The 14,129-nt window shown below is 46.6% G+C and overlaps 1 non-coding gene across 1 annotated transcript; it reads left to right on the forward strand.

The window, feature by feature from the left end:
• The first annotated feature begins 316 nt into the window (after positions 1-316).
• LOC114815294 lies at positions 317-454 on the forward strand. The gene has a single exon (XR_003763058.1). It is a non-coding gene; the product is annotated as a small nucleolar RNA SNORA7 (small nucleolar RNA).
• The last annotated feature ends 13,675 nt before the right edge of the window (positions 455-14,129 follow it).

Below are 14,129 nucleotides of genomic sequence, written 5' to 3' on the forward strand. Positions count from 1 at the left end.
ATGATTGTGACATCTGGGAAAGCAACCTGGCATAGTAGATAGAGGACAGGCCTGGAAGTCAGAAGGTCATGGATTCTAATCCCACCTCCCCCACTTCTCCACTGTGTGACCTAGGGCAACTTCAGTTACTTCATCTGGAAAATGGGGATTGACCCAAAGCGGGAGAGGGACTGTGTCAAAATTGATTTGCTCGTATCCCCCCCCCCCGCCCCAGTGCTTAGTGTAGTGACTGGCACACAGTAAGTGCTTTACAAATACCATTATTATCATTATTACTGCATTTGCTGATTGTTTACTACGTTCTAAGGCCTGTGCTCCCCTCTCAGGGTCACACCTGGAGAGTTCCCAGTACTCTACCAGTCTCGACTACAGAAGGGAGAGTCAGGCAGAAGCATATCTATTCCATTCCTAGCTTGGCCAGTGGCTAGCGAGTGGCAGGCCATCTGCTACAAGTCAAAACCCACCTGGGCTGGGGAGCAGCGGCACGGGAGAGAGTCGAGGGTGGAGATTCAAGTTGAGTGCGCAGACAGTGGTAAACCACTTCTGTATTTTTACGAAGAAAACTCTCTGGATACACTCCCAGAATGATTGCAGGTGGAGGTGGGGCATTCTGGGAGAGATGTGTCCATGGCGTCGCTGTGGGTCGAAGACGACCAGACGGCATAAGACAAGAAGCCCTGTGCTAACTGCTTGGGTAGATCGACCTCCTCCTCCACCATACCGCGCCCACTCACCGACTCGGTCACACCCTCGATCTCGTCCTCTCCTACCGCTGCACTATCTCTTCCCTCACCGACTCTGAAATCCCTCTCTCTGACCATAACCTTCTCACCTGCCTCATCTCTCACACTCCCTCCCCCTGCAAATCTTCTCTACTGCCCCACAGAGACCTCCGCTCTCTCGATCCCATCCGTCTTTCCAATAGCATCTCTCCTCACCTCGCCGCCCTGTCCTCTCTTCCCACTCTCGACGATCGGGTCTCCGCTCTCAACTCCACCCTCTGTACTCATCTCGACTCTCTCGCCCCCCTTTCCCTCCGCCGCTCTCGCTCCACTAACCCACAGCCCCGGATCACCTCCTCCGTCCGCCTCCTACGCTCCTATGCTCGAGCTGCCGAGCGCTGCTGGCGAAAGTCCGAGCACCGAGCCGACCTCACACACTTCAAATTTATCCTTTCCTGCCTTAACTCAGCCCTCTCCTCCGCCAGGCAAAGCTTCTTCTCCTCCCTCATCGACACCCATGCCCGTCACCCCCGCCGATTGTTCCGGACCTTTAACTCTCTCCTTAGGCCCCCTGTTCCTCCCCCTCCCCCATCTCTCACCCCTAATGATCTGGCCACCTATTTCCTCACGAAAATCAACACGATCAGGTCTGAGCTCCCCAAAGTCACCCCTCCGCCTCTCCCCTCTCCCCTACCGACCCCCTCCCCTACTTTCCCATCCTTCCCTGCAGTATCCTCAGAGGAGATCTCCTCCCTCCTCGCGAGTGCCACCCCTTCCACCTGCGCCTCGGACCCCATTCCCTCTCACCTTCTTAAAACCATCTCCCCTGCCCTCCTCCCTTCCTTAACTTCTATTTTTAACCACTCAATCTCCAAGGGCTCCTTCCCCTCTGCCTTCAAACATGCCCACGTCTCCCCCATCCTAAAAAAACCCACTCTTGACCCCACTTCCCCCTCCAGTTATCGTCCTATCTCCCTACTACCCTTCCTTTCCAAAATCCTAGAACGAGTCGTCTACAATCGATGCCTAGAATTCCTTAACTCCCATTCTCTCCTAGACCCCCTCCAATCTGGCTTCCGTCCCCTCCACTCTACCGAGACTGCTCTAAGGTCACCCGTGACCTCCTTCTTGCCAAATCCAATGGCTCCTACTCCATTCTGATCCTCCTTGACCTCTCTGCTGCCTTTGACACTGTCGACCATCCCCTCCTCCTCCATACCTTATCTCACCTTGGCTTCACGGACTCTGTCCTCACCTGGTTCTCCTCTTACCTCTCTGGCCAATCATTCTCGGTCTCCTTCGCTGGAGCCTCCTCCCCCTCCCATCCTTTAACTGTTGGAGTTCCTCAAGGGTCAGTTCTTGGCCCTCTTCTGTTCTCCATTTACACTCACTCCCTCGGTGAACTCATCCGCTCTCACGGCTTTGATTACCATCTCTACGCAGATGACACGCGGATCTACATCTCCGCCCATGTCCTCTCCCCCTCCCTTCGGGCTCGCATCTCCTCCTGCCTCCGGGACGTCTCCGCCTGGATGTCGGCCCGCCACCTAAAACTCAACGTGAGCAAGACTGAGCTCCTCATCTTCCCTCCCGAACCCGGTCCTCTCCCAGACTTCTCTATCACCGTGGATGGCACGACCATCCTTCCCGTCTCTCGGGCCCGCGATCTTGGTGTCATCCTGACTCGTCCCTCTCGTTCACCCCACACATCCTATCCGTTACCAAGACCTGCCGGTTTCACCTCTACAATATCGCCGAGATCCGCCCTTTCCTCTCCACCCAAACGGCTACCTTACTATTACGGGCTCTCGTTATATCCCGGCTAGACTACTGTGTCAGCCTTCTCTCTGACCTCCCTTCCTCCTCTCTCGCCCCGCTCCGGTCTATTCTTCACTCCGCTGCCCGGCTCATCTTCCTGCAGAGACGATCTGGGCATGTCACTCCCCTTCTTAAACACCTCCAGTGGTTGCCTATCGACCTCCACTCCAAACAAAAACTCCTCACTCTAGGCTTCGAGGCTCTCCATCACCTTGCCCCTTCCTACCTCTCCTCCCTTCTCTCTTTCTACCGCCCACCCCGCACGCTCCGCTCCTCTGCCGCCCACCTCTTCACCGTCCCTCGGTCTCGCCTATCCCGCCGTCGACCCCCGGGTCACGTCCTCCCGCGGTCCCGGAACGCCCTCCCTCCTCACCTCCGCCAAACTGATTCTCTTTCCCTCTTCAAAACCCTACTTAAAACTCACCTCCCCCAAGAGGCGTTCCCAGACCGAGCTCCTCTTCCCCCTCTACTCCCTCTGCCATCCCCCCTTTACCTCTCCGCAGCTAAAGCCTCATTTTCCCCTTTTCCCTCTGCTCCTCCACCTCTTCCTTCCCATCCCCACAGCACTGTACTCATCCGCTCGACTGTATATATTTTCGTTACCCTATTTATTTTGTTAATGAATTGTACATCGCCTTGATTCTATTTAGTTGCCATCGGTTTTTACGAGATGTTCTTCCCCTTGACGCTGTTTATCGCCATGGTTCTCGTCTGTCCGTCTCCCCCGATTAGACCGTAAGCCCGTCAAACGGCAGAGACTGTCCCTATCCATTGCCGACTTGTTCATCCCAAGCGCTTAGTACAGTGCTCTGCACATAGTAAGCGCTCAATAAATACTATTGAATGAATGAATGAATACACTACAATCCAGATACAGTTCCTGTTCCCCTTGGGGCTGGCTCAATGCACAGAGCATAGGAGGAGGGAGAATGGACATTTTGATCCCCACTTTACAGATGAGGAAACCGAGGCACAGAGAAGCTGAGTGACTTTCCCCGGGTCACACCCAGAACAGAAGCGGAGCTGCGATTAGAACCCAAGTGTTCTAACCCTCGGGCCTGCCTTCCCCTCCACTAAACCACACTGCTTTAAGCACACTTGCATATGCTTTCTTATATATCATATGAGTTATGATATATAAGAAAGAGTCCTTTCCACACTAGGTACGGATAGATACCATTGTTTCTGTGCTGTGACATTCATTAATTGCTCGTTTGTTTCTTTCTCTTGGTATCTGTTTCCTGAATGCTACCCACTAAGCTAGTCCACTCATCACCTTTGTTACCACCGTGGTTTGAGGCTCTGCTCCACTTTGGCTTTACACCCTTTCTTTCACTCTCCCTACTTGCTCATTCCTACATCAGGGGCTTCTTTAGGTGTTCTCCCGTCGTCCATTCCTCTGTTTTGTTGTAACTGTTGATGTTTTGTGCTGTTTAAGCGCTTACTATAAACCAGGCACTGTTCTAAGCGCTGGAGTAGATACGAACTAATCAGGTTGCACGCAGTCCCCGTCCCCCGTGAGTCTCCCAGTCTTAATCCCAGACACAGATAAATTCAGCGATTTGCCCAAGGTCACGCAGGAGACAAGCAGCAGCGCCGGGATTAAAACCCAGGTCGCCCGACTCCCAGGCCCATGCTCTGTCCAAAAGGCCATGCTGCTTCTCTTTGTCTTACCCAGGGAAGTGGGGTCAATGAGCTCTTTGAGGACAAGGATCGGGTTTGCTCTTTTGTACTCTCCCAGCCCCTAAAACCAATGAACTGCATAGAGCAGGTGCTCAATACATACTTCTGAATGATTGATAAGCGTTGCTGCTGGCAGGCTGTCTGCATTTCAGATTCTCATTCAGCATGAACCTGTCTTGCACTGGTTACTAAATTTTGCTCAAGGATGAAGACAGGGAAACCGAAGAAACCTAAATTCCCCTCCGGCATAGAAGAAAAATGTGAAAGACAGAGTAGCCTTGTGTGTGATTCTCCCCCGATTAGACTGTAAGCCCGTCAAAGGGCAGGGACTGTCTCTATCTGTTACCGATTTGTACATTCCAAGCGCTTAGTACAGTGCTCTGCACATAGTAAGTGCTCAGTAAATACGAATGAATGAATGAATGAATGAATGAATGAATGAATGAGAGAACACGGGCCCGAGGGTCAGATGATCCGGGCTCTGATTCAGACTTTGACCTTGCCTGCTGGGTGACCTTAGACAAGTCACTTAATTTCTCTCTGCCTTGCTTGCCTCATGTACAAAATGGGGATTCGTGCCTGTTTTCCTTCCTTCAGAGACCGTGTCTAACCTGAAATCTTGAATAATAATTATAATTATAATTATGGTATTTGTTAATAATTATGGTATTTGTTAAGCGCTTACTATGTGCAGAGCACTGTTCTAAGCGCTGGGGTAGATACATGGTAATCTACCCCAGCCTTTAGTAAAGTGCTTAGCCTCTAGTAAGTGCTTAGCAAATACCAAATACTTTGCAAATACTTAGCAAAAAGTAACAATAACTTTGCTTCTCTTGCCCACAGCCGGTCTCTAGCCTGGAACGTCCTCCCTTTTCATATCCGACAGTAATTACTCTCCCCAACTCCAAAGTCTTATTCAAGGCAAGAGGCCTTCCTCCAGAGAGGACTTCCTTGTTTACGCCTTCATTTACTCTTCTCTCACTCCTTTCTGAGTCACACTGATTTTCTCCTTTCACTCGCCCCTACCTAGGCCTCTCATCACTTATTTACATATCCATAATTTATTTATTTACATCAATATCTCTCCCTCTAGACTGTGAGCTCACCATGGGCAGGAAATGTGTCTACCAACTTTGTTATTTTGTACTCTGACCGCTTAGTACAGTGCTCTGCATACAGTAAGCGCTCAATAAATACAATTAATTTATCGCCATGTAATCCTTTTGCATTGCCTGATATTCCTGTTCAGAAACGAGTGATATTCCTGGCTTAATTGTTACAGGAATTCTTTACTCCTTGGGTAGCTTAGACAAAGTCCAAAGTACTGTTTGCATTTGAAAATTCCCAGTGTATCTGCTTGAAATCTTTGAGAGGGTTGATAATATTTTTCTATTCTCAATGAATGTTTTGAAAATAGAAAATTGGTGATTGCAGGTGTCTGAAAAAAGGATGTATATTTAGAGTTAATGAAAAAAATTAGCTTTTCAATTGGTGCTGTGAATTTTGCCTCCAAGGTAAGATGGACTAGACTACCAAGGAGGAGGAGATAAATTGGGCGGGGAGGACCAGGAGATGACTTTCTCTTTTCCTTTTATCTTTTGTTAGTTCAAAGCTAAAGAGTTTGGGAGAGTTCGGGCCCAGGGATCCCATTTGATCTTCCTTTTTGTACCGTACAAGGCCAAAAGTTCTGATGCCGCAAGGGTCTTATGACTGGTGAATGCCAATGTGATGATTCAACTCAGGAATTCTGGCCAATCTCAGTCAAGAAGGGTTTCCTCTGACTGATTTCTGAGAGTATTTCTACTTCAGAGGAAAGTTGCCTTCCATAGCGTGGTCTACTACACATTCGATTTTGCTCTCAAAATTGATCAGCTAATTAAACAATGGTGTTTACTGAGAGTTCACACTGTGCAATGCTCTGTACTTTGTCCTTGGAAGAGTATAATACTGAGTGGACACAATCCCTTCCTTCAAGGAGCTTACAATCAATCAGCTGCAATCAGCTTGGTCAAGGGGAAAGATCACAAGCATGATAGAGTCCCTGGATTCTAATCCTGCCTCTGCCAATTCCCTGCAAAGTGACCTTGGGCAAGTCACTTCGCTTCTCTGAGCCTCAGTTTAATCAACTATAAAATGGGGATTCAATACCTGTTCTTCCTCCTGTTGAGAACTTGAGCCCCTTTGGGGGACAGACACTCTGTCCAACGTGATTAACTCGTATCTCTTCCGGCATCTAAAACAGTGCTTGACACACAGTAAGCGTTTAACAAATATAATAATAATAAAAGCGACAGGTGTCTATCTTTCCATTCCCATGAGACTTGGTTTCAGTGCCTCTCTGGGTTCTCCTCCTGATGAGTCTCAGAAACCCTGCCATGTTTGCTGGCCTGGCCCGGCCTAAAGCAGGCATAATAATAATATAATAATAATAGTAGCAAAAGTTAGTTATGGTAATACAATAAAGGTAATCAGTGAGCACCCATCAGAGCAATGTAATGTTTTAGCACTTGGGAAAGTACAACACCACAAGTATGAGAAACAAGGAGCTTGATAACAGGGGAGACAGCTATGTGAACAATAAAAGTGGGATAATCAGAATAAATGAACTGACTGAACAATGAATCCAAGAAATACAGTGTTAACGCAGGAAGACAGATTTTGTCTCCCAGAGAATGGAAAGTGGGACTCTCCAGCATAACACCCTGGATCCCCTTTAGGACCCCTGGAGGGCTGGGAAGAAGTGTTCTCTAAGTCTCTCAACCCATCCTCTGAAGACTCGAGATGAGTGTGAGCTTGGGAGAGGGAGAATCTTGTCCTCAACTTGAAAACTGAGCCTATTCACGCAGCTCAATCGCTCAATCCTCTGGGAGCTCCTAGTGGATAATAATAATTATGGTATTTGTTAAATGCTTACGACGTGCCAGGCACTGTACTAAGCAAATCAGGTTGGACACAGTCCCTGTCCCACGTGAGGCTCACAGTCTCAATCCCCATTGTACAGATGAGGGCACTGAGGCCCAGAGAAGTGAAGTGACTTGCCCAAGGCCCCGCAGCAGATCAGGGGCAGAGTCGGGATTAGAACCTCCGGCCTTCTGACTCCCAGGGCCGTGCTCTATCCACTACGCCATACTGCCTGGGGGAATCACATCCCAAGAGAGATATGTACTCTCAAGCTGTGAGGAAATGGGAGGCAGTTTTCTTGTCTCTAAAAGAAACAGGTGTCTATCTTTCCATTCCCATGAGACTTGGTTTCAGTGCCTCTCTGGGCTCTCCTCCTGATGGGTCTCAGACACCCTGCCATGTTTGTTGGCCTGGCCCGGCCTAAAGCAGGCATAAATCCCATTCACTCTGTGGACAGCGGATCTTTCACAGATGATCTGGCTCTCCAACACAGGCAATTAGCGAGTGTGTCCAAAGCAGCCTCTTTGGAGCCGGCTGGTTTTCCAGCTGTATTGGCCCAGCGACCGGAAGGCAAATCAATGTCCCGGTGTGAGGCTGTTCTTCCTGCTTCCTCACTGACACGCCGTTCTGGCTGTCAGGTGAGACAGCGGTTTCAAGTTGCTGTTACCGTCCTGACAAATTGCCTGGCAAACAAAGGCTCTGGGGTAGGTTCCATTTGCTCTAGTTAAACTCAGACAAAGCAGAGGTGGCTGGTGATTACCTCAACCCATCAGCCCTCGGCAGCTTCTCCACCTGAGGATGGGCGCCGCTTCACTCCCGGATTCATAAATTTAAGTCCCGTTGAATGATTTCCTTTTTCTTTGAATTGCTGACAGTTTATCCTCCTACAAGAGCATGTATCAAATGGGGAACCCACTTCCCCACCCTGGATGCTACTGCATGCTGTCTCAATCAGGAATTCATTTATATCGTGTGGGCTTATTCTCCTTTTTCTCCTGTTACTTCCTGTTTGTTGTGAGGTATTTTTATCATTTGTTAAATGCTTACTATGTGTCAGGCACTGTACTAAACTCTGCTGTGTCTGCTGGGCAGACGTATCCTGGGTGGTGATAGCGCTGATCAGCACCGACTAACACTGACTGAGATCTGCACTGTCTATATGAAAAATGATAAAGCTGGTAATTTTGGCATTTTTCAGGAATTTACTATGTGCTAAGTTCTGGAGTAAAGGGCAGAGTTATCAGACAGGATACAATCCCTCTCACACAGAGCTCACAGTCTGTCTTATCCTTATTTTACACTTGAGGAAACTGAGGCCCTGAGAAATTAAATGACTTGTCCAAAGTCACACAGTAAGCTGAAGGCCAAACCGGGACTAAAATGGGGGTTTCCTGACTCCCGGGCCACTTTTTCCTCTAGGCTTAACTGCTTCTTTCCTAGAGGATGAATTTGGGGAATTCAATGCCAAAGCCTAAAGACACTGGGAGAGGGGACCCCAAAAAGGGAATTCTGGTCACCTTAGGTAATAAATCGATCATATTTATCGAGCACTTACTGTGTGCAGAGTAATTCTGCTGTACTCTCTCAAGTACTTAGTACAGTGCTCTGCACATAGTAAGTGCTCAATACCATTGATCTACTGATGGTAGAACACCGTACCGAGAGCTTGGGAGAGTACGATATAACGTCGTTGGTAGACACGCTCTCTGCCCACAATAAGCTAGGGAGGATGGGTGAGGCCCAAAAAGGTGAGGCCCGAGGAGAGTAGAGAGCGGGGGTGGGGTGGGGGCTTAAAGCATGGGAAAATAAAATATAGAAGAGGAGAAAATTGAAGAAGAGGAAAGGAGAAAGTGGAAGATGTGAAAAGGGTGTGGGTGTGGTGTGGTGAGAGGAAAGAGGAAACCAGATGAAAGAAGAGGAAGGAAGAAGAAAAAGTGAAGGGTGAGTGGGAGTAGGAAAAATGAAGAGGGGGAGTGGAGGGAGGGAGAAAGAGGAAGAATAAAATGAGAATATGAAGGAGAGAGGAAAGAAGGAGAGGGGAGGGGCTAGAAAAGAAAAATGTTCAGGCTCCACTGCAATTCCTATTGTTTATGCCACCATCACGTTGACCCAAATAACAGCAGCTAAGGCAGCTTGCCCAGGATAGGATAGATGAGACAGAGTGACTGCCAAAGCTGCAGCCATTTTCACCTGGTGTCAGTGTCAGCAGAGTCAGAGGATGAGGACCTGATTTAACTATGTGCCAGTTTGGCCGGTCCCAGAGTCCACGTGGGCTGCCCAAGTCCCTCCACCTGCTTCTCTCCTTCCCACCCTTTCTGCGCTACTAAGCGAGAGAGATATGTGTACTGATTCAGATATGCAATATCCTTCCCTACATCACCCTTCCCACCTGCTAAGCCATATCAGTTCTTTACCCGTCAGAACAATCCCCATTTTAGAGTTTGGGGATGATCAGTCAATAGAATTTGTTGAGCACCTACTGTGTGCGGAGCATTTCTAACTCTGCTCTCTGATATGTTTAGTGTGATAGAAATAGTAGACATAATCCCTCATAACCTGTGGCCTGGTGGAAAGAGCAGACGTTTGGAAGTTAGAAGAATGATCGAAATAGTAAGCACATAGTAAGCACTTCAATTCCATAAAAAAAAAGCCCTCCCTGGGGTTGGAATTGAGGGGGTGAACTTTCATTACAAACCCTGAATGTACCATAGCTGGATTTCCCCAGACATTCTCAACTGCAATTTTCTTCTCCAATGTCCTAAACACTGCCCCTTTTCCTTTATTTAAAAAAGAGAAAATAATACTGTAATAATGATGATTTTTTTTTAAAAAAGCCTATTCACAATATATATCTTTTTCTGAAATTGGAGAGAACTCAGGAGAAACACAGAGAATGCCAAGGAACCGCTTCTATCAATTCTCTTCCCTTCTGAGACACCTGGAAGTGAAGTCCCGAGAGAATTCTTCGCTCATGTTCAAAAACAATATACAGTGTTGGGTTACGGACTGCAGCAGATCAAATAAATCACATCTTGATCTCTGCACCCCAAAGAGGCAAAAACAATCAAAGAGGACAAATGTAATCTTTGGCTTTTGATCTGGGCTAAATGGAGGAAATATTCTCCAGGTGAGAAAACAGGAAATATGGAAACTATCGAACATATGGACTTTATGGCAGATCCTTCTACAAAATACCCTGCCTTAATTATTTCTACATTTTAGTGAATGTTGACGTTTTGTACTTTTTAATCTAAGATGAATTCATTGCAAAGACTGACCTCTTTTAATAAGGTTTTAAAAATCATCTGACGGCCCTTCCATCATCCGTGGGTCAGAGGAGAGGGTATAGGCCTGGTTCTTACAACTAGTAGATAAGTAGCAGTAATTCCATGAATTTGCTCAGCACAGATTAACTTGCTTAACGTCAACTTGCAGTCTGTAGCAGTGTTGGACACTACCTCTGTGGATTTTAGGTTTCAGTGTATTTTTTGTTTGACACGCAGAGATGACCTATCGCATAGAATTTCTTATAAGTTCAATAGGAGTTTGGATGTAAATTAATAGGAAGGAAATCTACAGTGAATGATTGAGAGGAATGCTAGGGATGGAGACGAGAGAGTTAGGGATAGGTGATGGGGCATCCCTAACCCCTGTAGAATAATCACCTCACTATTCCTCCAAGCATCCCATGCCATGATTCGAAAAAGAATACTGGTTTGGATGGACCATTCATTCATTCACCTCCTCCAGGAGGCCTTCCCAGATAGACCCCCCCTTTTCCTCTGCTCTACCCCCCTCCCCGCCCCACAGCACTTGTGTAGATATGTACATGTTTATTATTCTATTTTATTAATGTGTGTAGGTCTATAATTCTATGCATTTATATTGATGCTATTGATGCCTGTCTACTTGTTTTGTTGTCCGTCTCCCCCCTTCTACACTGTGAGCCCATTGTTCGGTAGGGATTATCTCTATCAGTTGCTGAATTATCCTTTCCAAGCGCTTAGTACAGCACTCTGCACACAGTAAGCGTTCAATAAATATGGGAGAATGAATGAAATCAAACTTATTGATTCAATCATATTTATTGAGCACTTACTGTGTGCAAAGCACCATACTAAGCGCTTAGCACAGTACTTATTGAGCACTAATTGTGTGCAGAGTATTGGACCCTCTTTTCCCCCCCTTTCCCTCTGCTCCTCCCCCCTCCCTTCCCATCCCCTCAGCACTGTACTCGTCCACTCAACTGTATATATTTTCATTACCCTATTTACTTTGTTAATGAGATGTACATCACCTTGATTCTATTTATTTGCTATTGTTTTAATGAGATGTTCATCCCCTCGATCCTATTTATTGCTATCGTTCTTGTCTGTCCGTCTCCCCCGATTAGACTGTAAGCTCGTCAAAGGGCAGGGACTGGAGCTGTTACCGATTTGTACATTCCAAGTGCTCTGCACATAGTAAGCGCTCAATAAATACTGTTGAATGAATGAATAAGTGCTTGGGAGAGTACAACAATAAACAGACGCATTCCCTGCCCAAAACAAGTTTACAGTCTAGAGGGAGCTTTTGTCTAGATTAAAGATTGCTTCAATGGGGAACTGTCTAGTAGGGTAATCCCAGGTATAAAATTCCACTTGTCTAAGAACTTGCAGATTTTAAGTCCATAACAAATTTACATATAATCCGCTGCCCTGTGTGACTAACCAGCCCTGCTGTTGGGATAAAAGTCTAAATCCTGTCTATAGTATCAAATGGACCAAATTCCTCTCTTGTGACCAACATACCTTCCCCCAAGCGGGAAGATGACTTAAGCTTAATTGGTCGGATGGCCACAGTCCACCGCAACATTCTCCCGGAGAGAAATGGGACGATCAGCAGCTACCGGTCAACCCTTCACCTTCTCTTTTAGGGACATCACCAGGTTGTTACCAATCCACAGAACCCCTTGTGCCTGGCATAGTGGGAATTTGTCAGCCTGTTGGATTGAAGCGTCTAACTCTGCCACTCATCTGAATCCTCCGCCGAGGCCGCCGATTCTCACGGAGTTTGGGTCGAGTGGATCTTCCCGGGAGCTTGCCAGAATTCATACAACTTTTCTAACAAAGTCCAGTGCAGGAGCAGCTGGCTCCCACTTTCATGTTTTTGAAAGTAAAAATGAACTTACATAACTAAAAACACTGTTTCTAAGCTGAGGACGGAGATGTCAAGTTTCAAAATACAGATTGAGTCAAAGCTGTCAACCCGTAAACTTCCAAGATGGTGTCTGGAATGGGAGTTCTGAGTGACAGCCCCTTTATTATGGTGTTTAAATACACATACTCACTGGAGCTGAGGCTTTTAGTAGAAAACTATAGCCCAACTGGTTGAAAAACTAAACAGTGGGGTATAATTCCATGAGACGAGAGGCAACAGATCAGACGGAGAGATTCTAAATACAATTCTGATATGTATTTTATCCTTTGCAGACGTTATCAGGACAAAAAAAGATGGGAATATCTGGAATGCAGAGAAACGAATATTGTTTGCGGTTTGAAATGACACACATTTTATTTGCCTCAGTAGAGAGTCGTTTGATCGGAAAGATACCAGAGAAATAATAGGATTTTCCTATAGGCCAAGACGTTTGGACTGATTAGAAAATGTCTATTCAAACAGGGGTGGCCTTCAACAAGGCTGAATATCGATCACTGATTTCAATTAGCCAGTCGTTGACTGGAAAGACAATTGGGAGGAGGGGTGGAAGAGGAGTATTTTCACCAATAGTCTGCACGGTATATGGCCGTAGATCCAGTTGTCAATTCTTTTTCTACTTTTTTCTTTTCCTTTTTTGTGTCTTTATTTCGGATTAAGAAGCCTACTTCAACAAGCTCAGGGGAATGAATGGAGCTATATACCCTTTTGAACATAAAAGACTTATATTTTCCTTCAAAATATGTCTCGTATAAATACGTAAGCCATTAAATATCTTCTGATGGGGTGGTTAGCGCTGGTATGACTCCCACATTAAGGAAAACTCAGGGTGTACTATGTGTGCCTTGCCTGATGCAAGTGCATGTGCATTCAACCATTTCTTCCATCACCACATCTTGCTCCACCCACTCAGGTATATGATAATAATATAATAATAATGGTATTTGTTAAGCGCCTACTTCGTGCCAGGCACTGTACTAAATGCTGGGGTGGATAAATGCAAATTGGGTTAGATAGAGTCCCTGTCCCACATAGCGCTCACAATCTTAATCCTCATTTTACAGATGAGGTAACTGAGGCACAGAGAAGTCGAGTGACTTGCCAAAGGTCTCTCAGCAGCCAAGTGGCAGAACTGAGTCTAGAACCCAGGTCCTTCTGACTGCCAGTCTTGGCCTCTGTCCGCTATTTGTATTTCTAAAGTGCTTACGATGTTCCATGAACAGTATTAAGCGCTGGGGTTAGGCGTCCAAATTAATTAGCTGTACAAGATAATTAGATTGGAAACTGTCCTTGTCCCACATGGGGCTCATAGTCTCAATCCCCATTTTACAGATGAGGTAGCTGAAGAACAGAGAAGTTAAGTGACTTGCCCAGGGTCACACAGCAGACAAGTGGCAGAGCCGGGATTAGAACCCATGTCCTTCTAACTCCCCGGACCGTGTTCTATCCATTAGGCCATGCTGCTTCTCTATTAATGATAATGATGGCATTTGTTGAGCGCTTACTATGTACAAAGCACTGTTCTGAGCGCTGGGGAGGATACAAGGTGATGAGGTTGTCCCACGTGGGGCTCGCAGTCTTAATGCCCATTTTACAGATGAGGTAACTGAGGCACAGAGAAGTGAAGTGAGTTGCCCGAAGTCACACAGCTGACAAGCGGCGGAGCCGGGATTTGAACCCATGACCCCGGGGTCCCAAGCCCGTGCTCTTTCCACTGAACCACGCTGCTTCTCATAGAGTAGAAAATTAGAGAAGAATATTAAGAAAAAAAGTTCCCCAATTCCCTAAGTGTTCTATCCAAAATGCACA

This window comes from Ornithorhynchus anatinus, chromosome 11, assembly GCF_004115215.2.
Source record: "Ornithorhynchus anatinus isolate Pmale09 chromosome 11, mOrnAna1.pri.v4, whole genome shotgun sequence".
In the NCBI taxonomy this organism is placed as follows: Eukaryota; Metazoa; Chordata; class Mammalia; order Monotremata; family Ornithorhynchidae; genus Ornithorhynchus; species Ornithorhynchus anatinus.